Genomic DNA, 27,711 nt, shown 5'->3' on the forward strand with positions numbered 1-27,711 from the left:
CATCAGAAAAAAATAATAGAAGAAAATTAAATCAATCCAACAAAGGCAGAAAACATTTGAAATAGTATTTAAATTTATAACCTCTCCCTCAAATTACCAGGCCCATGGTATTTCATAGGCAACTCTTAGCAATGCTTTTTAAAAACTAAAAATGCATATTTTAAACAAACAAGAATGGGAAAATATGAGAAGCTACCGAGCCACTTAGGTATGTGTTATAAGCTTTCTGAAAATTCAAAACAAGACTTCATAAGGAAAGAAACTTATAAGCCAAACTCACAAGCATCAAAGCAAAAATGCTAAATAAAATAAATTCAGCAATCTATTTAAAAAATAATGTACTATGATCAGGCAAGGTTTATTCAGGGATGCAAAGATAAATTTTTCTAATAGTGAACAACCAATATAATTCACTAACATAATTCATATGATTTAGGAAAAAATAATTTAAATGATATCCCAATAACTCAATTTTGGAGATATATATGTGAGAGTATGTGTGTATTTGTGTGTGTATGAAAGCTAAGAACAGAAAGAAACTTCCTTAATTTGTTAAAAGGTATCTATCTACCCCCCCCTCCAAATACAGCAAACATGATATTGTAAATATTGTGTTTAAGGTCAGGAACAAAACAAGAATGCCACTGCTATTATTTAATATCAGACTGGATATCCTAGCCAATGACATTAAGTAAAACTATATTAAGTGGTATAGGGATTGGAAAGTAAAAGACAAACTACTATTAATTTCAGAAAACATGATAATCTACTTAGAAAATAGGACATAATCAAATGAAAAACTATTACAACTAAGAAGGAAGTTCAGTAAGATGGCAAGATGCAAAATCAGCATAAAAAGTCAACAACTTTGCTATACATTGACCTCAGTGGTTTTTTAAAAATGTAACTGGGGGGTAGGGGGTGGGCGGTGGGCGCCTGGGTGGCTCAGTTGGTTGAGCATCCAATTCTTGATTTCAACTCAGGTCGTGATCTCAGGGTCCTGGGATCGAACCCTGCCTTGGGCTCTGTGTTCATTGGGGAGTCCTTTGGGGATTCTTTCTCTCCCTCTGCCCCTCCCCCCCAACTCATTCTCTCTCTCTCTCTAGAATAAATAAATAAATCTTTAAAAAAAATGTAACTGGGGAGAAAACCACATTCCCAATAATGACAGATATAAAGTCCTTAGGAATAAAATTAATAGAAATAAAGCCTCTATGGAAAAAAATTACAAAATTTAACTGAAAAAAAATAATGTGGCCTGAATAAAGGGAAAAATATACTACATTCATAGATGAAAACCTCAATATTTTTTAAAATGTAAATTCTTTTTCAAATTAATATTAATATCAGTGTAATCTTTCTCAAAATACAAATAGAATTTCTTATAAAGTTCTAAAATGTATATATAAGATCGGATGAACAATGATAACTAAAGTCATTTTTTAAAAAGTAAATATAAAAAGAAAGAACTTGTCCTAATAGATATCAAACATATTGTAAATCTATGGTAATTAAGACATGATATTAATGCAGCAACATACAAGTAGTTTAAAGAACAGAATAGAGTCCAGAAACAGATCCACATACAAAGGAATTTTATAGACTGTGGTTGTTAAGATCACAGACTATAAAATCCAGACTCTTGGGTTTGATTTCTTATTCCACCACTACCTGACTATGTGTCATTGGGCAAGTTACTCCAATTTTCTATGCCTCATTTTCCCTGTCTGTAAAATAAGGAATAACCATGGAATTAACCTAACATTTTTGTTAAGAGGATAAATATGGCACCTGGGGGGCTCAGTCAGTTAAGTGTCTGCCTTCGGCTCAGGTTATGATCCCGGGGTCTTGGGATCGAGCCCCACATCGGACTCCCTCCTCAGCGGGGAGCCTGCTTCTCCCTCTCCCTCTGCCTGCCGTTCCCCCCTGCTTGTGCTCTCTCTCTCTCTGTCAAATGAATAAATAAAAAATCTTTTTAAAAAAGTGGATAAATATGCATGTATGTATATGTGTACCTATATATTCATATATATGAAACATGATAAAAGTGGAATTTCAAATCATTGAGAAAAAAATGGTATAGCATTTCAAATTAATAAGAACTAGCTAACCATTTGAAAAAATTGTTAGATCTTTACCTTATACCTCTCACAAAATTGTAATCAAGACTTAAATTTCTAAATGATAAATTATTAGAAGAAAATGTAGGCAAATATGTATAAGATTAGAGTCAGGAAAGCCATCTGAAATAATACACTAAAAAAGCAGAAGTTCTAAAAGTAAATATAATGACTATAAATAACTTTTGACTACATCAAAAGTTAAATACCTGAATGACCAAAGCACTTTAAAAGTTAAAAGACAAACAACAGGGGTGCCTGGGTGGCTCAGTTGGTTAAGCGTCTGCCTTAGGCTCAGGTCATGAGCTCGGGGTCCTCGGATGGAACACTGAGTTGGGCTCCTCTCTCAGCAGGGAGTCTGCTTCTCCCTCTCTCTCTGCCCCTTCTCTCTCTCTCTCAAATAAATAAATAAAATCTTTTTTTTAAAAAAAGACAAGCAGCGGGCGCCTGGGTGGCTCAGTTGGTTAAGCGACTGCCTTCGGCTCAGGTCATGATCCTGGAGTCCCGGGATCGAGTCCCGCATCGGGCTCCCTGCTCGGCGGGGAGCCTGCTTCTCCCTCTGACCCTCCCAACCCTCCCCCCTCTCATGTGCTCTCTCTCATTCTCTCTCTCAAATAAATAAATAAAATATTTAAAAAAAAAAAAAAAAAAGACAAGCAGCATATATGACAAAAGATTAGAATTAACAAATCATTTAAAGAAAGAAAAACCAATCTAATTGAAAAATGGGCCAACCATATAAACAATAATTTACAGAAGAAATAATAAAAATGGTCAAGATTCATATAAACTGGTGTTCAACTTCACTTTAATGGAGGAAATTCAATTTCAGTGAGTATTTGATGTTCAGGGAATATAGAAACAAGTATCAGCACTTAGGAGTTCATTTTGTATAATTCATCACTCCAAAGTTCTACCGTCAATATCTACCCCAGAGAGACACTTAAACTTTGTGCCCAAGCAGGCATGGACAACCATCTTTACAGCAATGTTATTTGTAACAATGAAAACTTCAAAGCAACTTAAATATTCATAAAAACAGGAATGGCTAAATAAATAATTGTACACCCTTTCTATGGAAGACCATGCTGCAATTTTCTAGAATGAAGTGAACTTCCATGTACAAACACGAAAAATTGTCTAAGCCATATTGATAAGGAAAATGACAGATACACTACTTATGTTAAAATATATACACACACAGAGATATCTTTTCTATCCCCATGGAGAAAGGTCTGGAAGCATATTACACATTGTTAATGGTGACCATTTTTAGCAGAGAGGACTAAGGTAGAAGGCAGTGGAGAGAGGGATAATCAAAGAGTACTTCAGCTTAATCTGTTAAATTCTCATTTTTTAATAAGGAGAATCTATTGCTGAGGTAATTTTAAATTTAAATTATTTTTCATGTGCAAATTATCTTTAATTTCTTCCTTTCACTCATAGTACTAGGGAATCGAAAGAAACTTCACATTACACCATATCCTTTACTCTCTGGTCTTAAAAAATGAAAGGTAGTCTTGGGTGGACCTATATTTTTTGTGGCTGTTTTTCGAGTGAGGTTTGAATTACCCATCCAGGATGCTGAGACATAAATGCTCTGTAATTTCTAATATGATTACTCTGGAAACAAGAGTCACCCTTTTAATGCAATTATCACATTTGAATGTTAATTTAACAGGATGGTCTTTCTCAAATCTTAGTTCAATATTTATTGGAAGAAAAGTTTTATAATTAAGAATTATCCACTTTTTAGAATTTTGATTCCCACATTGACTGTTCTGTGATAGAGTGTTGAAGGATGAATTGAATTGGGCTTTTAGTGTGAAATGTAAAACTGTGATCCAAACATATAAACATTTATTTCTTGATAACCACAAGTGGCCTATGATTAAGACAGAACCTGATAATTTAAGGAAAATTAACTTGTCTAAAGTGAGAACAGAGAATAATTCATGAATGTACTAATTTTTCTTTCTCCTTCCCTGTTAGTCTATATTGGTCTTCAGTTATGACATGTGCAAACCAGTGGGAAAACATTAACTATGGTTAATGGACTGAATGGATTTATTTAAGAAGCAATATTTAAAGAACTAAAAGCATCAAATTATCTCCACAACACATATATTGGTCACAGAGACATAATATAAAGTACATCATAAATCTTACTTCTTCCCAGAACCCCATCAAGCCCCACAGAGATTGAAAGAAAGAGCACATTCCAAATCTCAAAGTCTCTTAACCATATTTTTACCTTTCTTTTCTCATTACATCTTTAACATTTTTCCACCTTTCTAATTAAAGTCTATACTCTAGAGGGAAGACTGTGGGAGCAGTAGAGCATACACCTTTTCAGTCGGTAGAGTCTGGATATGAAATAAGGTCTACTTTCAAACTGATTCAGCTGAAGATGATGTGTGTTTTTTTAACTTTATAGAAGATCCCGAGGAAGGATGATATCTGCATTTGCTTTGCTATCCCCACCGTGCCTATTTATGATACCGTAACACTGTAGGTCCTTAAAAATATGTGTCAAATAAATGAATAATGAAAACAAAATCCAAATGAAAATGACTAAATATCCAATGGAATTTTAAGAAAAAAACTTCTTTATCAGCAGTGGAGAAGCGATAAGAAAAAATTGATTTTTAAAATTAAAATGGAAGCACTGAGTTCATTATATTACATTTAAAGGAAAATATTGGAGCCTCTCTCAAAAGCCATTTCCATTTATAATAAACAAAAGCCAAATATATAAGTAGAACTTGAATCTTCAGTGCTTTCCCTGACTTAATACAAGTTTCTTGGAGAAATTTTAATCACCACAAGGGCCTCAAATATGATTATTAATTTTGGAATTAATTTTGGAAAGATCTTAATAAGGACAAGCAAAGGATTTATGGGCCTTTAACTTCCTTTACGTAAGTTAAGAATTCAGAAATTGAAGAGCTTGAAGACTGCTGTGCAGAGCAGGACCCCCAGAAGCTTTCCCAGTGACTGCACCAAATTTCCCAGTCTTTGACCCCTCTAAAGGTGTTCAGCTCTTTTGGGGTCACTTAATATGCTTCCATTTGCTATCTCTAAAGGTACTTTATACCCTCTTGCTTTCACTCCCTTACCTTAGGAATGTAAACTTTAATTACAAAGATAGGGAAATATTGGAAGAGTTGTAGACAAAAGAAAAATAAATATACAGCCTAAGACTGAACTTGGCAATGTGCTATTTCTTCCAATCTCTGTTTTGGAGTCTTAGAGGAGTACCTGCATGTGCACAGGTATGACTGGTGACAACTCTGTCATGTTTCTGAGTTTACTGCAAAATCAGATGAATGGTGGGTCAATTTTCCAGGTTCAGCCCCGGCCAACCAGCCCAAGCCCCAAGCCTGCCTGAAATATATTTCTGTAATCACTATATTTATAACAATACTGGTTTGTATTTAAGATTGCATAATGCTACATAGCAAGTAAAAAAAAAAACCATCTTGGAGAATATATCTGTTCTTCTAAGTTTATTAAAATACTAAGAGCTATTCCTATCTTTTTAAAAACAACAGTATGCTCTTAAAAGATTTTCTTACCAACTTGATTACTTGCTGATCTTACCAACTTGATTACTTACTTGATTACTGTAAAGAATTTCATCTGATTTATTTACTGGGCATTTGGAATAACTGAACATATTTACATTTACATCTAGGTTTTATCTCAAAAAATATTTATTGTTGAAATACTACAGGCGCTGCAAGGAAGCTTACCAATTTGGTACTAGAAGAATTTCTTGGATTAGTAGTTAATTTTAGTAAAGTGTTTTTTCCCCACTAAACCCAAAACAAAATTATTTTTTCTTGGAAAAATATATTTCTGGCTGAGTATTTGACCATGGTAACAACTAAATCTTATATGATCTCTATATTTGTCAAAATTTGGAGAAATGTCTTATCATTTCTACAGTCAACAGAAAAATGAGCACCCTGGACTTGCTGAAAGGTAAAAATTGCTTTTGAAAAAAACCAAATATGTTATAATTAACCAAACTTACCAAGTGAGAGAAAAATCCAGATGGTTGTTATGGTAACTTTCAAGTGCTGACATATATATTCTGCAATTGTTGAGGGACACTTGGCCACAATTTTGTTCACAAAATGAAAAAACTGTGGAGGAGAAAAGAACTCCTCAAAGTAGGACAGTTCAGGTAGAGCATTAACCATGTTAACACCATTTACATGAAATAAGCTCACCTTCCCACTGAGAGAATAGATATTTCTTCCACTTGTTTCACGCGAATATTAAGGCAAATGACTAAAAATATAAAATTCTAGAAAAGTTGATTTATGTTTTTAAATTCCTTTGCTGTACTTTCTAGAGGTAAGCTTGGTGGGAATCTGTCATATTCTAAAATACTCAATTCTTAACCATTTGTAGCAAAAGCAGTTGAATTGAATCCCATATTTATTGAGTATTCACTCCACATAGTTTAGCCATATGTCAGGATTGTTGGGAACACAAAGGAGGTATATCTCTGCCTTCAAGAGCCTCCAATGAGATGGGATTACAAAACAGTAAATTAAAAATGAGCAAACAAACAAAAAGGTATAAAACAAAGTGCTAAATGGAAAATAATTACTTGCTAAAAGGTATAGACCAAACAATAAGTGCTAAACGTTTTTACATTTACATCTAGGTTTTATCTCAAAAAATATTTATTGTTGAAATACTACAGGCGCTGCAAGGAAGCTTACCAATTTGGTACTAGAAGAATTGCTTGGATTTGTAGTAGGAACAAAGAGAACAATGGAATTAGAAAGTCCCATTTACTATGGAGGAAAGTGTGAGGTATCTGCTTTTGTTTAAAGAGAACTAAACACCAAAAACATCTTGTTCTGGAACCTTAAGTCAAGCAAGTCTCATGTGCTGCCAAGGGCCCACTGGAAACTAAGTTAGAACATATTAGTATTTAGTATTTAAAGAAAATACCACTGTTAGAATGTGGTAGAATATTCTGGTAGGATTTAAAAGAAGATGGAACTCAATTAAAAGAAAAGAAATTGCCTAAAGTATTCTGTTTCTGTTTCAGGAGGATTTGAATACCATCAGAAGTCAGACCAATAAAAGAAATGTGCTACCCCAGGAATTCTCAACCAGGGGCAATTTCGCCCCTCGGGAATATTTGGCAATGTCTAAATACATTTTTGGTTGTTACAGCTTAGAGCAGGAAGGGCTACTGGTATCTAGTGGATGGAGGCTAATGATACATAAAGGTAAACATCCTACAACATACAAGACAGGTCCCCACAACAAAGAATTATCCAGCACAAAATGCCAGTTATGTTGCAGTTGAGAAACCCTGAGTCAGACCACCAAAGGCAGTAAATGGTGACACTTTCTACGACAACTCATGCAGCAAAACAGGCTACATAAAGGTCAAAAATGATGTTAAAGTTACAGAGGATGGAATCATAGGAAAATCTAAATTTAGATTATAGCCTTCTTGTGTCAATAAAGTTATAATTCTGGTATCAGAGAAGACATTTTGGGGCATTAAAAACAAATGCTTCGCCAAAGCTGCATAACCTAAACCTAATCATGAGGAAACATGAGACAGACCCAAAATGAGGAGGCATTCTACAAAATAAACGGCCTGTAATCTTCAAAAGCGTCAAGGAAGAACTAGTGGAATGTTCCAGGATTAAATAAACTAAAGAGACACAACTAAATGCCATATGTAATTCAGAAGTAAATCCTTTTGCTATAGAAGACATTGCTGGGACAACTGGGAAACTTGAACATGTCCTGAGCATTAGATGGTAGTAAGGTATCAATGTTAATCTCCTAATCTTGATGTTTGTGTCATAGTTATGTGGGAGAATAGCCTTGTTTGTGGCAATGTACACTAAAGAATTGGGGGTGATAGGACATCAGGTTTAAAACTTACTCTCCAATGGTTCAGGGGAAAAAAAAATACTTCCTACTTTTCTGTAAGTACATGATTGTATCAAATTTTTTAAAAAAATAAACAAAACAAATGTATTATGGAGAAAGCTAAATGTCTGTGCATTTGCTAGCCAAGAAATGTTTTATTTAGAAATATAGCAACATTATGGGCACCTTGGTGACTCAGTCTGTTAAGCATCTGACTCCTGATTTCGGCTCAGGTCATGATCTCAGGGTTGTGAGATCGAGCCCCATGTCAGGATCCACACTCAACGGGGAGTCTGCTTGAGATTCTCTCTCTCTCCCTCTGCCCCTCCCCACTCCCGTGCATGCCCTCTCTCTCTCAAATAAATAAATAAATCTCTCATTTTTCAGTTAAAAATAAAAATATAGCAACATCATAGTTTTATTTGGAACAATTCATAGTAATCCCTACCAAATCTATATGATAACCTTTTAAATCTTTTATTGAAGAAGGTAGGCTATACATACATACATATATACAATTTTGGCATCATGACCTCCAGAGAATACCTTATTGAATTTTGAATTTAAATGAAATATTCCTTATCTATTTGGCCATATGAACTAATCCATTAAGCCATTTTAAAATGACCAACGTTGGGCTCTTGGGTGGCTCAGGTCATGATCCCAGGGTCCTGGGATTGAGCCCTACATCGGGCTCCCTGCTCCACAGGGAACCTGCTTCTCCCTCTGCCTCTGCCTCTGCTTCCCTCTCTCTCTGTTGCTCATGAATACATAAATAAAATTTTTAAAAAAGGTTAAAATGACCAACGTTTTCTTATTCAATATGATATTATTTTTAATTTGCCATTCAGTTTAATCAGGCTGTTAAGTAGAAAAATACATAGACAACTGCTTCTATAGTTCAGTCCAGATCATACACAGCATAGGAGGTTATATGTAGCCTTTAGTCTGGTTTGAACCAAATTAAACAAATAAATCAACCATTCTTAGTGAGGACATTAAGTTGGGTTTAAAAAAAGTAATTTCACACCATCATTATATAGAATCTTTTCAAGAATATTTTAGAAAATTGTATTCAATCCATTCCACATACATATTTTAAACCTACAATTTATAATGCTCCTTTAAATACAGCACTTAGGAAAATTTTTTTGAATTTAGCTGAGGTTTTTATGTAACCAAGATTCTGACCTTTTCTGAGTATATTAAACACCCCTTATAATCATGGTACTCACACCATGTTCTTCCAACCTCTTAATGTAGTAAACATTATTCCTCCTTAAAGTAGAAAATTCCAGAATAGAAAAACAAATATAAAAAACTGAGAAGAGGGGCACCTGGCTGGCTCAATCTGTAGAATATGTGACTCTTGATCTCAGGGACATGAGTTCAAGCCCCATTTTGGTTATGGGGCCTATTTAAAAAAAAACAAAAACTGAGAAGATTTAGTCAAGTCAGACCATCCTCCAGTTCCCAAGCATCTGCTCTGATCCCCATATTGAATGGTAATTTGTACTTCAAATTCTGCTCTGTTGTACAACAATCTAGAAGAAATGGCAGGTCCCTCCCTCAAGGTGTATATTTCTCAGAGAATAAGTCATTCGGTTTCCCAGTGCATATGAAAGTTACATTTACACTATACTATAGTCTATTAAGTGTACAATAGCATTATGTCTAAAAAATGTCCATATCTTAATTTAAAAGATTTTGTTGCTACAAAAATGCTAACCATCATCTAAGCTTTTAGCAAGTCATTATTCCTGATCACAGATCACCGTAACAAATATACTAAAAATGAAAAAGTTTGAAATATTGTGAAAATTACCAACTGTGCATAAAGACATGAAGTGAGCAGATGCTGTTGGGAAAAAATGGCACCAATAGACTTAATACAGGGTTACCACAAACCTTCAATTTGTAAAAAATAAAAAAAAAAAAATGCAGTATCTGTGAAAAGCAATAAAGTGAGCAAAACGAAGTGCAATAAACGTATGCCTGTAATGTTTGGTCTCACTCCCCTTTATCTGTGGGTCTAAGAGAAGTAAAGGGAACTCTTTCACTTAAGCCCAGTATATGAAAAAGAATGCCTGAAAGGACAACCAAAGTGATAAGCACCACCGCTCATCTCAGTGCATCTTGCACGACCAAACAGCAAAAGATGATCTCAATAATCAGCTTGATTTAAAATGATTAGTGCCTGCCTTCACTCTATGTAACATTTCAGGAGTGACTTCCTCCAAAAGAGGACTTCCCAGAAGAAAGAACAAGAATGCCAGCACACAAAGTGAGTGAGATTTCACCACATCACTGCTCCCTACGCATTCACAAAATGTCCCTGCTTTCAGACCAGTGGGAAGAAGCTGGGCATCATTCACAGGATGTACCACCCTCACAAGACCCCTCAGAGGACTCATGCACACCACATACCACTCTGTAACAGCCTCCGTCCGCCTCCTGGAATGACAGACAGAATTGATGAGTAGTAAGTTGCTGATGTTCTGAAAAACCCAAATTGTGGAGTGTGCCAGAGGCGGGATAAGACAGAGAAATCCTGACAGTTATCTTGGGAAATAACCCAAGACGGCTCATGTTCTAAATTCCAGGAAGATATGCTATGCAATACTGGTTGTGCCTCATCTGTGAATTCATATACCTGAGTTAATAAACTACATGACCTTGAGAAAGTCAAACTTTCTGGGTCTCAGCTTCCCTACCTCTCATAAAGGAGTGATCAAAGGCAGGGAATTCCTTGCTCCCTTCCCCCATTGCATCCGCTACTTGGTCTCTCACCCTCACGATCCAGTCATATTTGTGTCAATTTTGGTTATCCGTTTAGGTTTTGATAATAACATTACTCGGGAAATACATTGCCATCAAGATGTACTTGGCAGTTCAATGATGGGCAAAATGGACTAAGGAGCCTTGTTTCTAAAAACTCTTAATGGAGCAAGGTCTCTCCTAAGAAATCCTACCAAGCTACTGAGGAAGAAATATGTGCACTTTTTTTTTTTTTTTTTAATAAGGGCCTCTAGGTCTGCCAAACTTTTAGAAGTCAATAGACAATATTTGAGAACAATAGGAGGAAGAGAAACAATACATTCTCAAAATGCATCACATGTGTTTTGACTCTTCTATTTTTCAAAATGGAAGTGACCTTATTTTTCTTCTGATTATAAGGATTTTTACCACATATTGTCTAAGTGATTTTCAGGAAGCTTGCCCTCATTGATTTTCCCATCAGCAGCATGTAGCTAGCATCCATTTCCTCACATCCTCGCCATACTGGGTATTGGATTCCTTAGAGTCTTGGTTGGTTGAAACAATACTGCCTTCCTTTAATTTGAATTTGTAATTATCAGTGAGGTTAAATAGCTTTTCACATATTATAAATTGTTTATCTATGTCATTTGCTCCCTTTTCTGTTGTTGTAACTCTTTTGTTCATTTAAAAGAGCTCTTTATATTAAGAATATTTGTCCTTGGCTATTTTTGTCAAAAGTATTTTTGTCTAGCTTGCTGTTTATATTTGGCTCATGAGATAAGTTTTTTCTGTGTAAAAGTTTTCAGTTTTTATAGAGTCAAATATTTTAGTCTTGTTTTACTGCTTTTTTGTCTTATTTAAGAAAATCTTCCCCCATCTATCTATCTATCTATCTATCTATCTATATTCAAGTATTTCGGTTTCATTGTTTTACACTTACATTTTTGGTGCATCTAGTATGTATTTTGGTAAAGGTGTGATGTAGAGATTTAATTTCTTTTTTCCCCCGGTTATTTCAACCTGCGTTGAAACATCCATATTTTTTCTTCTGATCTGAAATGCCTCTCCTTCCCAACCCTAACTTCTTATGTGTAGGCGTCTATTTTTCTGGTCTTTCTATTATTTTCCCTTGATCTCCTCATCGGATATGAACTGATCCTGACACCACCACCAAAGTGTTTGAATGAGTGTGGTTTGAAAATTTATTTTAATATGTGGTACGGCAAGCCTCCCAACTCGCACGTCAAGAAATTCCTGGCTGTTCACTCGGGTTTCTCGCTCTAGCAGCAGTTAGGCACTTGAGATGAAGTGCTGAATATATGCATTTTTCAAAGTACACAAGCTTGTGAAAGTCCTAAAGCAAGTAATTTTATAGGAAGTAGTCATCCTCCCCCCTTTTAGACACATTAAGAGTGGTCACTGTTCTGAAAGAATACTCAGAGTGTGGATGGTGGTGAAGTAAAGAATTTTCTAGCCCACAAGATTCATATTTGGCTGGCTCACTGTGGCCACTACAGATTTAAGTATGATGAAAACGTATGTATATAGTGCATTCTCTTCATCACATTATTCTTTTTTTTTTTTTAAGATTTTATTTATTTGCGAGAGAGACAATGAGAGAGAGAGCATGAGAGGGAGGAGGGTCAGAGGGAGAAGCAGACCCCCCGCTGAGCAGGGAGCCTGATGCGGGACTCGATCCCGGGACTCCAGGATCATGACCTGAGCCGAAGGCAGTCGCTTAACCAACTGAGCCACCCAGGCGCCCGTCCGCAGTCCCTTTTTTTTTTTTTTAAAGATTTTATTTATTTATTTGAGACAGAGAGAATGAGAGGGAGGAGGGTCAGAGGGAGAAGCAGACTCCTTGCTGAGCAGGGAGCCCGATGCGGGACTCGATCCCGGGACTCCAGGATCATGACCTGAGCCGAAGGCAGTCGCTTAACCAACTGAGCCACCCAGGTGCCCCATCACATTATTCTTAAAAAAACATTAAAATTACCATGTAAGTAGAAAGAATGTAATTTATGAGTTGCCCACCATTTGTAAAGCTATGTGGACTTGTTGCGACAAATCAGATATTCGAAACTTTTAATCACATTCGTTTCTGCTGCATTGTTTTTACCTGTAGCACCTATTAGAGAGTAGAGATATATAATATTCACTATTGTATCCCAATCCCTAGCTCAGTGCCTGACATATATAAATCTAAATAAATCTTTAGTGAATGGGTAAGCACTGTATACTAAATGTGAAGCGGGAGGGACACAAAATCCTCTAGCACAGTACCCTCAGAGTTAGCATATCTTAGTTGTTCTGACATTGCATTACAATTCTGGCATCTCACTCACAGTCTCTAGGACTACTCCAGAATTATCCTGTCCCTGAATCCCAGCCCCGTGCTCTCCTCCCTGGTCCTACTGACAGGCTTGCTAAAAGCCTGGCTCTCGGCCTGTCAGACACAGCCATGCTCTACCTGCCTGCCAGGACACCCCATAACCTTAGGTTAGACCTTCGGATGCCCACCGCTAACTTGGACCACTCTTTATCATCTAATCCCATACCATTTGGATCCCGTGTTCTACCTGCTCCCAATTCAGCACCTCCAGTCCCTCTTCCAGCTCCATACATGGGCTTTGCCTGGTTGAGCCCAAAACATGTTTTTCAAGATAAGCAGACTGAGTGGATCTCACTCTATAATCAGTTCCTTTCATACAGCCCAAATCCTCTTAAATTCTCACACAATACTAGTGTTAGTACTGTAGAAGTCCAACTCCTAGGAAAGTGTTTGGGAACAGAAATTAAAGTAATCCAGACATAAATCAAGTTGTAGGATTTTAACTATGCATTCATACTATATGGGAAAACAAGAGTTCTGTTTTTTCCTCTGATCTCTCTCTCTCTCTCTCAAAAGGACAAAATTCTTCACTTTCCGAGAAACCACAAGTCACTTTCATCTGGTTTTCTCCCTTGTCCTCTCTTCTGTTAGAGCTCAGCATTTCACGTGTTCATTTTGGTGAGATTCCATTGCAATACATCACCAGGAACACATGTGTTCCACTGGGACTTTATTCCCTGGAAGATGTGAATGGTGATGTAAATAACAGCATCATTGGAATTTGGGGGAAGTGATGCAGGGAAGAAAGCTATGGTGAAATGAAGACAAAATCAAGCAACTATAATCAATATTTCCTTTTGGGAAATATTGTAGGTAGTATTGATGCTGATAGGGAACTTCAAGGATATTCATCAGCTGGGGCTGTCAGCAGACACATTTATTAAATAGCAGCTGTTGTTTCACCACTTGTTGGGGAGTGGAGTAATCCTAACTCCAGAATAGATTTCTGAGGATGAGGACATGTCCAGCTAATAAACCACAATAAGTAGCCTGGTTATGTTTTTTTCATGAGTTTTGCAGTACATGAGTGAAAAGATGAGGGGCAAATATTTGCAATTAGACTTGTGTCAATAGTTGTCTTATACCACTATATTTATTTATTTATTTTAAGTGATCACTATGCCCAATATGGGGCTCGAACTCACAACCCCTAGATCAAGAACCACATGCTCTACCAAATGAGCCAGTCGGGTGCCCCGTTATACCACTATACTTAAAGTAAGAGTTTTGGTCTGTTATTGGAAAGACATCTATATCATGCTAATCATAGCTGGAGTCCAGCTTCCACTCATGGTTATTCTCTGATACTCTAATGGACATTGTAAATGTTTGTTGATTTTTAATTTGTGTTGTTATAAAAGCAATATGTGACCAATAAGGTTAAAAAAGAATACTGAAAAGCAGAGAGATAATCACCCATGGTTACTGATTGCTATTCCCATGTTTATAAAAATGTTCAATCCAATCAATGGAAACTTGTCAGTAATGTTTTCTTTCTCAATTCCAAGACATTTATTTTTTTCAATTCCACATTTAATGGATTCAATTTAGCAGACACTTATTGAGCACTTATTTTGTGCAATGTGATTCCAAAAATCAACCCTTCATATCTGAGTCTATTATCATGTTAATTTTTAAAATTTACACATAAATATTAATCAGGATAATTATAATCTCTCACTTTTTGTTTAGTTTCTAATGCTTAGAATAATCTGTGTTACAGGACTTGCCATTGGTGATTTCCATCTTGGTAAGGTATGATTTAACCAGACAATGCATATAGATCTTCCCCTAGGTGTAAAAATCCTTCTGTAGAATTTTAAACTTACAGAATCAACCAGAAAACTAATTTTATACATGCTGCCAAAAAGTGTAGACTTTAAAAGGTCTGCATGGTACTTAACTCACTGACCATGGGACCAGTGAGTTGCACAGGACAGACCAGCTTATTTCCACTGCACCTGCTGCTATAGAAAAAGTAAAGTAATTAATCCCTTCCTGTTGTTGCTGATATCATGAGAAGTTAAGGGGTGGTATGTAAGTCCAGATAGGGGAATCCCAGGGAAAATAGCGAACCCAGCCAAAGTCACAGGACTAGCGGAAAAGTCAAATGTCTGAACAGGAGACTAGAGTTTGTGGTTAGAATTTCCACTGGAAAAAAAAAATTTATGTGCCCAAAAGTAAGGCAGAAGATATTATATCAGTCCACAAGGGAAAGGAAAGACACTATATAGAAACAAATCCACTGCGGAAATGGAGCACCTTGGAACAGTGTCTAAGAGAACAGGTTGCTTCCACTTTGACTCACTTATTGGGAAAATAGAGAAAGCAAGGACCCAATCTTTAGCCAAGCAGAAAGCTCACTTAGTTATCAGAGCACCAAGGCCAGCTGCCACAAGACTACTGATGCTGACACAAGGAAGCAGCTACCATTCAACACCTTATATTCTCAGAGTTAGCTCCAGAACAGCAAAGCAATGAAGAGATTAAGAGTACAAACTGAGGGGGCGCCTGGGTGGCTCAGTTGGTTAAGCAACTGCCTTCGGCTCAGGTCATGATCCTGGAGTCCCGGGATCGAGTCCCACATCAGGCTTCCTGCTCAGCAAGGAGTCTGCTTCTCCCTCTGACCCTCCTCTCTCTCATGCTCTCTGTCTCTCATTCTCTCTCTCTCAAAATAAAAATAAAATCTTCAAAAAAAAAAAAAAAGAGTACAAACTGAGGAGTCCAATTGCCTGACTCAAATCCCAGATCTGCCACCTGCTTTTTGGAGAGCCTTGGGCAATTCCCTCAGCCTTTTTATCTATAAAATGTAGAGTATATGAATATATGCCTCATGGGGTTGCTATTGCCTAATACATAGAAAGCACTCATTATGTATTAGCTACTTTATTGTTCTTATGATCATGTGATAAAAAGGGTAATAGACTGGAATTTGTAACTTCTGCCAAGTGACTTCTCTTTTCTTCATCTTAGTACTATCTTCTTTTAAGTGATGAGGTTGTACTAGGTAACTGGTTCACAACCCTGGATGCACATTAAAATCACATAAGGGCGCCTGGGTGGCTCAGTTGGTTAAGCGACTGCCTTCGGCTCAGGTCATGATCCCGGACTCCTGGGATCGAGTCCCGTATCGGGCTCCCTGCTCGGCGGGGAGTCTGCTTCTCCCTCTGACCCTCTTCCTGCTCATGCTCTCTGTCTCTCATTCTCTCTCTCTCAAATAAATAAATAAAAAATCTTAAAAAAAAAAATCACATAAAAGCTTCAAAAAACCTAGTCAGTCAACTTGAATCAGAACCTCTGGGGGATAGCCCCAGGCATTTGAATTTTTAGAACATCCCTGCTGATCCTGATGCACAGGGAGTGTTGAGAGCCTCAAGACTGGATGACCCAATAATTCCAAGTGAGCTCAGAGTCCCGTGTCCTGCTGGATATGGGTGGTTCCAAGGCCAAAGCTGTATAATCATTGACAATGTGAGACTCGGAGTCCCCATTCCTGCTTGAAATCAGACCAGGTACAGAAGTCCAAAGAGAACCAGGAGCTCTGACAGAAAACTCCTGCATTAATATGATAAACTGTTAATATCTTTCACTTAAGAGCCATATCAGTTTTGTTGCCAAGAGAGATTTAGAATAACTGAATGAGAAGAAAGAAGAAGAAAAAAAAACCTTCCAGAAGCCAACAGTCCTTTGTCTCCAATAGATATAACACTAATCCTTTCCCTCCTTCGATACTGTTGCACCCTTTTACATAAAGATAAGAAATGACATAAGGAAAGTTCTGAGTTCATTTGTTAGAAGGAAATCAGGGGAGACCATGTGAATGAAACAGAGGGACTTGATGACATTTAATATATCACTACCTTTATTTTGAATTAAATAAACCTATGACACAGAGCAAAGAGTATATTTGCTGCAAGATGTTTAGCATGTCAGGTAAGCAGTGGTATAAGTCCTGTGTATTGACCAGTAATGAGTGTTGATGTGTATGTTGGCGGGGGGGGGGGGGGGTGGTGGCAAGGTGTGCTAATATATTTTTGACAAGATACTGTTTTCAATTCATAGAATAAAATTTCTCAGAGGGTGGAGATTCATTCTGTTATGTGCTCACTTCACATGAAACACTCAAGTTCCTAGAATATTCAATCCCATCACCTTGGATATTTGATACATAGAGTATTTATGGACACAGGCATAAGAAAAAGCAAAGCATTATCTGCTCCATCAAAATTTTATTAGAACTGCTCTCCTTTTACTTCAGATAATCCAAAAGTTAAATGCCATACATGTAAATAGAAACTCAAGAATTTTAATTATATCCAAGTGATCAGACATTTAGCATCATTAGTAGTCATTCTTGGTTAATAAAGATAAAAGAATTAAATAAAATATCCAATAAAATAGTTCACGCTATTAATCACAGTAGCAAACCACTGTCTGAAAGTATCAGATAATTTTCCTTAAACTATAGCAAACTCTCCTTTTTTTTTCTGAAGGAACAACATGGTACCAGGTTGACAACTCACTACCTAAGCAAAATTTGGGGGAGCCTATGAGAGCTCTTACATGGAATGAGACCTTCTATTCCCTTCTTCATTGCCTCCTCCAACCAATGTACATGCACCACCAAAGACCTTCAGGGAACACTGCTATCAACACCTGGAATAAGAATTTTGTAGGACTCCCTCTTGAACCCACTTAACAAACTGAATGCTAATGACCAAGGCAGAGATCTGCAGAGCATTTTGAATGTTACAACAGAAGGTGGGGTTCTGAGTTGTCAACAGAGGCAACACAAGGAGACCAAAACTCCAATGGTTTTAAAGGATCTGGCTACAAGAGAGCCATAATAACTCACAAAAGCAAATGCTCCATGCCACCCTCTCCCAGGGAATCAACTCAGCAATGTAGAAACCAAGAACCATGGGCACTGGGTGGCTCAGTCAGTTAAGCATCTGACTCTTGATTTCAGCTCAGGTCATAATCTCAGGTTGTGAGACTGAGCCTGGCATTGGGCTCTGTGCTGGACGTGGAGCCTGCTTAAGATTCTCTTTCTCTCTCTCTCCCTCTCACTCCCAAAAAAGAACCACACTGCCCCATCAATAACTGTGGAAGAATAGCTTCTGCATTCTAGTACCCAGGCTTGGCTCTTCCTGGGTTGCCCAACTCCAGGGGCCACTGAAGCTTCTGTTTCTACTCTGGGATCTGGGAGAAAAGTCTGAGCCCCTGCAGTGTCACATCCTACAACTTTCACTAAAACATCTCACAGTCACCTCTGTGAATGTCTTCCTTGAACAACTGCCTACCTTACAAGAAAGTGGTTGAAAATATGGGCTGACTAATGTCAAACTGCCTGTGTTTGAACGTCCAACCTACCTGTGGGCATGTTACTTACCATCTACCAACCTCATTTTTCTAATCCATAAAACAGAGATAAAACTAGTGCCTCATAGGGTTGTTATGAGAAGCAAATAAAATCATCCAGGTAAAATGCTTGGCACAATGCCTGGCACAGAATAATCTCCAGTATATGCTATCTAGTATTATCATCATCTATAGATACAAAATAATTATATATAGCTATATAATACATATTATATAGATGATATGTATTATATGTAGTTATTACCATTATATTATGTATTATATCATCATATAAGAATTGGGATTCAGGGGGCGTCTGGGTGGCTCAGTTGTTCAGCGTCTGCCTTCGGCTCGGGTCGTGATCCGGGGGTTCTGGGATTGAGCCCCGCGCATCAGGCTCCCTGCTCTGCAGGAAGCCTGCTTCTCCCTCTCCCACTCCCCCTGCTTGTGTTCCCTCTCTCTCTGTCAAATTAAAAAAAAAAAAAAAAAGAATTGGGATTCAGATGCACAGTCATTGATAAGAACACCTGGTATGCTGGGCAATGATCTCCACAATAAACAGCATATAGAAGGTGGAGATATGTGATCCAAAACTGAGGAGCCCCTGAGGTGTGAATTCTACCAATGCAGCTGGCTTCCTTATGTACCAGAACAAACAACAGGCTGTGATCAAAGCAGTTGGTTTGGTGATGTCCAAACCAGAAGATGATATCTATCAAGACAACATGTGAAAGTTAAGCTTATGTGTGAGGCCCCTCCCTCATCCAAATACCAAACTGCCCAAGCATGTATCACTTACTAAACAGTTATTGAAACACAAAGAGCCTTGAAGATCTCCAGTGTCACATTTCAAGACTTACAGAATAATTAGGAAAAATCTGAGCTGGCAAAACTCTTCTTGGCTCACCCTGGCAAGCAGACCGTCTTTGTTTTCCAGGAGTGGGTGCTGTCGTCACAGTAACTGTGAGCCTCCAAATACAGGCCCAGGCTGTCATTTCCTCATGGACTTAGGCTGCCACACTGAAATAGCATTATGAACTCAGCGATGCCTCTTCCTTTCCTGTTGTGCTGTGGTACCTCAAAAATGAGTTACTTAGGACAGAAGTGTATTAAAGAGATGTAAAAAAAATAAAATCCTTTTATCCCTATTACCATATCACCTATGACTCTTGTGTCTGTGTGTGTGTGGTGTGTGCGTAAAGATCTTATTTTTACAAAGATCTTTTAGATAAACAAGGCAAGTTGGCAGTAATTTGATTGTCTTAGTGATGTCAACAGTCTACTGTTTTTAATCAAATTGTCTTTCGGCTTTAAATCTTCAGCAAATCATTTTTTAAAGAATGCATTCGGCCAACTCTGATGAGTTCATTTCATGGATTTCCTACACCTTTTTCTTACAAAGATAAGCAGCAGATAATTCATTTCTTCAAAGTAACTTGGGAAGATTGCAGTTACAATTGTTGCAAAAGCAAAAAAAAAAAAAAAAGGGACTATTTTCAAGGTTAGACCTATAAGGTCTTTGGCCAGTGAAGCAACAATCATGTTCATCTATGCTTTGGTAAAGGAGGTAGGTGACAGAATTTAAGCAAGAAAGCAAAAAGAGAAAAATCCCTGAACCTCAAGGAATCAAAGTCAGATCACTTGAGATAAATCCTGCATTTGTTTTAAAAATTTTTAGTCTGTCTTTCACAGACCTCAGAAACACATAAATCACCTGATATTATGCACGTTGACACCATTTCCCAAAAAGGAAAAACAACACCAACCTTCTTTTGCGCTGCTGTGGCTTAAGCAAAGTTCTCAGGGACTGGGGTGCTGGTTAACGTCCTGTTACTTCATTTCTGCTGGGAGTTTCTCAAGTTCTGCAATCAGCTGGTTAGCAGCCAGCAAAAGCTGTTCAATTCATGTTTGACTTTCCTTATTCTAAGTTCTTCCATAACTCCTGCCTTGCCTTGGAAATCAAACTGCCTCAACTATTACCACAGGGAAAGGGGAATTCTGCCTGTAGCCTCTTCCCTTCTCTGATTAGCCAAAGACCAAGAATGACCATTTAAGGAGAAAGAAGAACATAAGCCAATATATTTTCCTGAGGTTCCTGTATTTTTGTCCTAAAGCCTTGATAACGTATTCCGTAAAGCCAGGAAAAGTTCTTTTTTTTTTTTTCTTTTCTTCCTTCTTTCTTTCTATAGCAAGGTTTTCATTAGAGAATGACAATTCTAAAACCCAGTTTGCCTCATCTTTTAGAAACGTATCCTTTCAACTGGGAAAAATAAAGCAAATGGTCAGGTTGAAGCTGTAACTACCCGGCATAAGGTTGGTTAGAGCTAAAGCTACTAAGAAACTTCCCTGTTTATAAGAGTGTTTCAAATATTTTTGTTAAATTAAATATACAGAATGGTGAGTACCCCATAATATACACACACATCTTTATGATATAACAGGGTTTTTTTTGTTTGCTTTGGAATATACTTGTCATGTTTAAGAAGAATGAATAGGATTAAGGATGATGAATAGCAAGAATCCATTTCCATTTGGTTAAGGTTAAAGCTAGCATGAGATGACCTTTTTTGGTCTTTTCATTTTTATCTGTTACTAGGTTAGTAAAACAAAACAAAACATCTAAGGGAAGAAATAAAGAATGATGAATTTAATAGTCTATTTTCTATAGAGGAGGAAGTCTCCATTGCCATACATTACCCAGTGTTGTAGGCTATAAAAAAGACACCCAAGCACTATGTATAAACACACTTTATCTCCAAGTGCAAATATAGAAACCATAGGACAGTCTATGCTGTGGGTGATTTTTTAGCCTTTTTAGTAATGATTCTGTAAGACAGCAGGCTGCTGAGTGATAAGGGAGGGTTTGAAACATAAATTCCATGCTAAATGATTGGCTGGCGTTCAAACTATGTGTGTTACAGTACCCAGCAGCAAAGTATGTCCCAAACAAGATTCCACATTTAAACAATACATTCTTCTGCCTTTCCTATGATCTATGAACTTGAGTTCACAGACTATCTGTGTCTAAGAATTTTGTGTGCAATGAAGATTAAAATAAACAGAAAACTGCATTTAGGATGCGATAATAAAGCAATAATAGATTAAATTTATTGAAAAGTCTACCAGGCAACTAAGTTTTATTAACTCATTTAATCTTCAAAACCCCTCTATGAGGAAGATAGTATTATTATTTTCTTTTTTTTTTTTTTAAAGATTTTATTTATTTATTTGAGACAGAGAGAATGAGAGAGACAGAGAGCACATGAGAGGGGGGAGGGTCAGAGGGAGAAGCAGGCTCCTTGCTGAGCAAGGAGCCCGATGCGGGACTCGATCCAGGGACTCCAGGATCATGACCTGAGCCGAAGGCAGTCGCTTAACCAACTGAGCCACCCAGGCGCCCTATTATTTTCATTTTACAGAGGAGGAAACAGGCATAGAGAGTAATTTGCCCAGGGTCATAGTGAGCAGAGATCTGAACCCAGGCCATCTGGCCTGCCTGTGCTGCAAGCCTTCCTTGCCTCCTCCTTCATACCAATATCCTTGTTGTATTTTCAACTCAGATTTAAGGAAACAAATTTATTATATTAGCATATCTTCCTATTGCTATATATGTTAAAAATAATTAATGTATAAACAAATTTATGTTGCAGTCTTTTGGATGTCATACTTCTAACAAGTTGTTACCAATTTTCTCTCTTAAATCTTTCTGCTGAAATAAATCTCAGTCTAAGCTTTCCCCCTCAATTCCCAAGGTGCTACTTTCCTAAAACCCACATGTGTAGAAAAATAAGTAAAAATATGGATTAAGCAAGCTCTGTAAAATCCTATTTCTTAGGGCACCTGTTTTATGAAGAAATGCTCATCCTCCAAAAAAGAAAAACACAATCAGCATTAGTTTAGAATATGCATTTTGCCACCAAGTTTCACTTCTAAAAAATAAATTAAAAATATAACCATAGGAAAACCACTGCTAAATGAATATATTGAATATTTCACAAATTTCAATGGGAAAATCCCATAATAATTCTTGCTAAACACATTTAGAAGAGTAATTTTAACCTCCTTGGCTATCTTAAAATATAATTCTCTTAAAATATAAAGAGAATTTTCTTTCAGTGGACACAGAAAAAATTGCCTCAAAATCCTAATTCATGTTTTATCTCACACAGTAAGGCTACAGGTTTCATGAGTGATTAAAAATAAATCTGAGAAATGTCTCTATTTCAAATATCTAGGGAAAAAAAGAAAAAGGGATCACAATATGCTATTTAAATATTTTAATGTTCCAGGACAGATTATAATCCATGATGACCCACAGATAAAAGGAGCCATGATTTAAATGAACAATACCAAAGGTAGTTACAAATTTAATCTGGTACCAAAAGGTGATAAAAGTCATATGAGTTACAGCATTTAGATAGGTAGATGCATACACAGGACAAGCAGGTATATAGTATATATACAGTCTTTATATATATAGTTCTTTCTAGTTCATTCTCAAGGTACACCATCTCCACAATCAGGTACATGAGTGTAGTTAGAATTACTTGTAACTTCTCTGTGCACAATAAAACTATGAAGACTTGCCTTGAGAAATTGAGATAAAAAGTTATTAACCACACTTAATAGTTGCTTTTCTTGATTTTATACTTATTTATACTTTCTCATGTACTCATCATCAGAAATCTAAAGCCAAAAAAGTTAATAGAACATCCACAATGTGCATAGGGATAAAAAGCTCTAAAACCAAGTGGTGCTTAGGACAATGCTTTGCACCTAATTGCTTCATTAAACTGTTCTGAATTTAAAGACACAAACCCTATCCCAAAGTACCTTAATTCTGATAGAGCACCAAACTGTCTAAAAAGGAATCGCTTCTAAAAGGTAAGGTCAGGGAATCATTGTGAAAGTAAAAGACACTGATCTGGGCTTTAAAGAGTGGACAAGGTCTCTAGGAAAGGGGAGGAAATGTATAACAGGCAGGCGGAATGAAACAGGCAGAGGTGTAGCATTGAAATGTGCACTGTGCATGTGTTTGGAGAATGGTCCAAAATCTGAACTATCTGAAGCAGAAGGACATTTGTTGTTGAGTAGTGGGAGCCGAAACTGGAAAAGTTAAGTATGTGCCAGATGATGGAAGGTTTTCAAAATACCCAGCCTAGGTGTTTGGCAGCAACCAGGAGTCCCAGAAGATAACTGAAGAGTAAGAGAAACAAGCAGTGCAATGTTGTAGAAAAATTAACCCTGTGGTCATGGGCAAGATGGTCTGGATGGCAGTAAGGGGTAGTAGGGGAGCAGCGGTGTTTCAATCCAGACAGAGGGTGAAGGGAAGAGGCTTTAGTGTGGTAGGAGACATGGTGATGGAATCTAACAATACTTGTGGTGAAGGGGAAAGGGGAGATTTCAAAATAACACAGACATGTGAACTTGAGCAAACAAGAGAAGAGAATCTACATGGCTCATGGAGGGTTTGATTGTTCATATACCGGAGGGAAGCACATGGTCTAACCTGAGCTATTTTTGATTCTCAGGGGTAAATTTACAGCCATGAAGACAATGCTACTCAGAAATCAATTCATCAGGAAACATGGCTTTCACCCAGAGCCAAATGCTGTACTCAGTTATCTACACACTGTTCCACGGACTCCAAAAGAAATTACATGCCTAGAACTAATGGCAGACTTTGGCCTTACACATACATTTGTAAGCCAACAATGTGACCCTTCCTGAGATAAAAACAAGAAAAATGTAAAGCATTTAGTTCTGACTTTTCAAAACTTTTTCAAGATGAAGATACTTCATCTCAAGTACCAGGAGTTTCATTCTCTGATACCAAGGTTACCAAAGTGCATTTTGCACTATACGTGTATACATTCATTACATATGATTAGCTTCATTTACTTCATAAACTAATTGTGCAATCAGAATTAGGAAGCACTGTACATACTGAAATGTATGTATTATTTCCATTTCCTGCACATTCTATATATAAGCTTTAATTAATTTTTCTTAAAATAGAAACATTTACTGGAAGGGTTGATACATTCTTATTTGTCAACAAACCACCTGTTCTAAATTGGTCTTGGGTAAATTCTTTCTTTAAGTTGATAAAATAGACTCAAATAATTCCCTTTAAAATGTACATCTGTATCTTCTTTTATATTATCCTTAGATTAGAATATTCATTCAAATTATCGTGTTCATTTAAAGGAACAAATTTATGCAAATCTAGCCCAACTATAGACACCAGGTATCAGTAACCATATCCTAACATTCAGCCACAACTTTTGTCAGAATCAATGTGAAATCGACCACTCTAAGCAATTCTGATAAAACTGCATGGCAACTCATGGGAGGGGAGATAATATACCAACAAATAAAAGGAGGATTTCGTTCACACTATCGTAAACACTCATATACACGTATATACAACTTTAGAAAGAAGTTTTTTCTAATAGATTCTATTTCAGTTTTAAAAAGCAGCATCTGTTTTATCTATACAGAAGCAGTTAGTCAGTTTATTTTTTTCTAAATCACAAAATAACATTCTCCTGAGTAGTTTCTATTCAACAACTGCAAAAGTAGTGATTTAATAGCAGCCGTATTTTGTGCCCAGTCAGAAGCACTTGGGGTGACTATAACGTAACCAGGTCAGAACCAGCACAAGGTGTACCAGCGTAATCAGAGAAGCAGGCAAAGGGAGAAGCAGAATGAAGCAAGTCTTAAGTACAGCAACACAAACACCATGCAGGACTTTCCTTTCCACACAAGCTGCTCAGCTGGTTTCAGTAAATGAACGTTATTTTGCTCCTAGGGAAAAGATCTCTTCCATTGTTTAGCCATCTTAATTGTGAAAGGAGCTGTGACGTTGTCCTTTGCCATACATTTCTGTTACCTGCTCAAGAACGATAACTTGGCAGAAGTATTTTGATGGCTATTAAAACATCGTAACAACCTTTGTGCTTAAAAAGGAATTGGTGTAATTCTGAGAGAGATGATGCTACTGATTCTTTCAAAATAATCTACAATGATTATGATAATTCCTTAAATGTGTTATCACACAGTGGAGACAGTAAGAATCAAAGGAACCCGACAACACAGAATCTGAGAGAACACTCCTCTGACAGAAGCAGAAATTTAAGAGAGTCAATAGCTGTTTATTTTGGTCTTACCTGACGGCAGCTTGTTTAACCAAGGGTATGTCCTTTATGGAGGTAGTTTATCCTTTGAAGAACCCAGTGGCTTGTCCCACAGCCCCAGAGAGACTGGAGTCTTGGAAAACTATCCAGCCCAAAAGAATACAGAGGAAAAAGCTTTTCCCACTTTCTTTCCTAGGACTAGCCAACAGCTGAAGTCATGCAGGAAACTGAGTAGAGGGAAGGGGAAAGCAGCTTCTTCTCCCTGAAATCCCGATCAGCAGAAATTGGAGGCTGGTGTCTATCTCCCACCCAGACTTTTGTTTAAAAGTTTTTTCAACTGTTGCTAGGTGTTGTTGGGTTCTGAGATTAGGTTTCTCTTCTTCTGCTCCCTTCACAACACTGTCGGAGCAATGACTTTGTTGAGGAGCTGAGCTCGCGCGTGCTATATTTAACCAGTGTTCTCAGCAAGTCAAGCCTGTCAACAGCTGAGAAGTTTGGAGCCGGCTTCACTCAGTTCCTCGGCAGCTGGGTTATCAGTGGATATAGCTCTGCTCACCCTGTAAAAGATTGCAGGGAAACCGGCAGGTCCTTTTAAGGACACAGAGGTAATTACTGCTTGAAGCTCTTAAACACAGATTGTGATTTGGGACTTTAAATCTGAAGAAGAAATAGCAGTTGTCTGGAGCAGAGCAATTTACCAATGCAATATTTTTCTCAATTAGGCATTCTCAGATAAATGTTCTTAAATTTAAAACAGCCTTTTAAAAATGTGCCACAACTGTTGGGAAAATTCACAGAAAGAGATCATTCCAGACGGCTTTTTACATTGGTGTGTTACTTTCATACCCTATCATATCAGACTTGATCAGCTTGTATACCTGAATGTTATTAAAATCAGGTGAACATAAAGGAGTATCTGTAATAGTATGTTTTTGAATGGAGTAAGGTTAAGAAGGAAAATCTTAGCATTCTCACTCAGGTCATTCATTCAAAGTAAGAAGTGGAGAACACTCCAGGAAAACCAGGACTTGAAAAACCTCCGGTTGTCAACAGCCTCGTCTCATCATTAACTCTCCAGGCTCCAAAACCAGCGAAGAGTCACTTCTACCCTGAACTGTCACATGAAGACTGTTTCAAGATATTTTATTTGCTTTATTTTATATGATAAAATAGTATGAATCTGCCAAGATTAAGACTCATGGGGAAAAAGTGTGTTTAACTAGTTTGGGGGACTATCTTATTACGTATGTGAAATTAACAGTAAGAAGAACTGAGAGAGATCCCTTTAGCCACAGGTAAAGTAGGAACGGACACACACACACACATACACACACCATTATTAGTTAACACACTAGAATATTGCCCTGATAAAAACGTCACCAACACCATTATAAAGGTTGACCCCCTTCCCGAGATCAGTTTATCAGCCTAAGGATACCCTTTTTTTGACATGCAAACTGAAGTTAGACCAAGCAGACATGTAAAGGCATGGATTTAATCTTTTAAGCATTGCATATTTGTGAGAAGTGTCTTATGTACTAAAAAACCCTAATGTCTCTCTGGAAAAGGCTACCACTTTTCACAAGAGAGAGTGTGTATGTGTGTGTGCGTGCATGTGTGTGTCCTTCTTTTTAAAGAAATGACCCTCACCTCCAAGATTAGCTGACCCCCCACACACACCTCAACCCATTAGAAAACATCTCAGTTCTTTCCATCCCAGCCACCACACTAATTGCATTCCTCCTTTCCCCTTTATTTATTTACTACTATTAACATATAAAATTACATTTGTTCAGATTCTTAGTCTTCCTGGGTCTGGGCCAACCTTGATTTTTTAAAAAAGACTTCTATTAAGATGAAAGTGTTCTTATATGAAATGAACAGACTCATCTAGAACACTAATGGATCTTTTAGAAACAATCTATTCACAGTCCCTAAAAAGTGGGTTCTGATAGGAGGTGGAAGTGTGTGACTGGGTAAGGCCATAGTTCAGAACCAGGAGAACATTTCAAATATTACA

At 37.3% G+C, this 27,711-nt stretch overlaps 1 protein-coding gene across 7 annotated transcripts in view; it reads right to left on the reverse strand.

Moving 5' to 3' along the window:
• FILIP1 (filamin A interacting protein 1) overlaps positions 1 to 26,404 on the reverse strand; it is a 184,776-nt gene extending 158,372 nt beyond the window's left edge. For 2 of the 7 annotated variants that reach the window (XR_010413677.1, XM_064597782.1), the window contains exon 1: positions 25,725 to 26,404. The gene's annotated coding sequence lies outside the window, so the exon portion shown is untranslated. Of the gene's footprint in view, positions 1 to 20,318; positions 22,504 to 25,724 lie in introns of those variants that run through there. The other 5 variants (XR_010413675.1, XM_045867099.3, XR_010413676.1 and 2 more) reach the window with 4 other exon arrangements.
• Positions 26,405 to 27,711: the final 1,307 nt, after the last annotated feature.

The sequence above is a fragment of the Mirounga angustirostris genome, unplaced genomic scaffold (genome assembly GCF_029215605.1).
Source record: "Mirounga angustirostris isolate CCGP_5_RB_7025 unplaced genomic scaffold, mMirAng1.0.hap1 SCAF_8, whole genome shotgun sequence".
Taxonomy (NCBI): Eukaryota; Metazoa; Chordata; class Mammalia; order Carnivora; family Phocidae; genus Mirounga; species Mirounga angustirostris.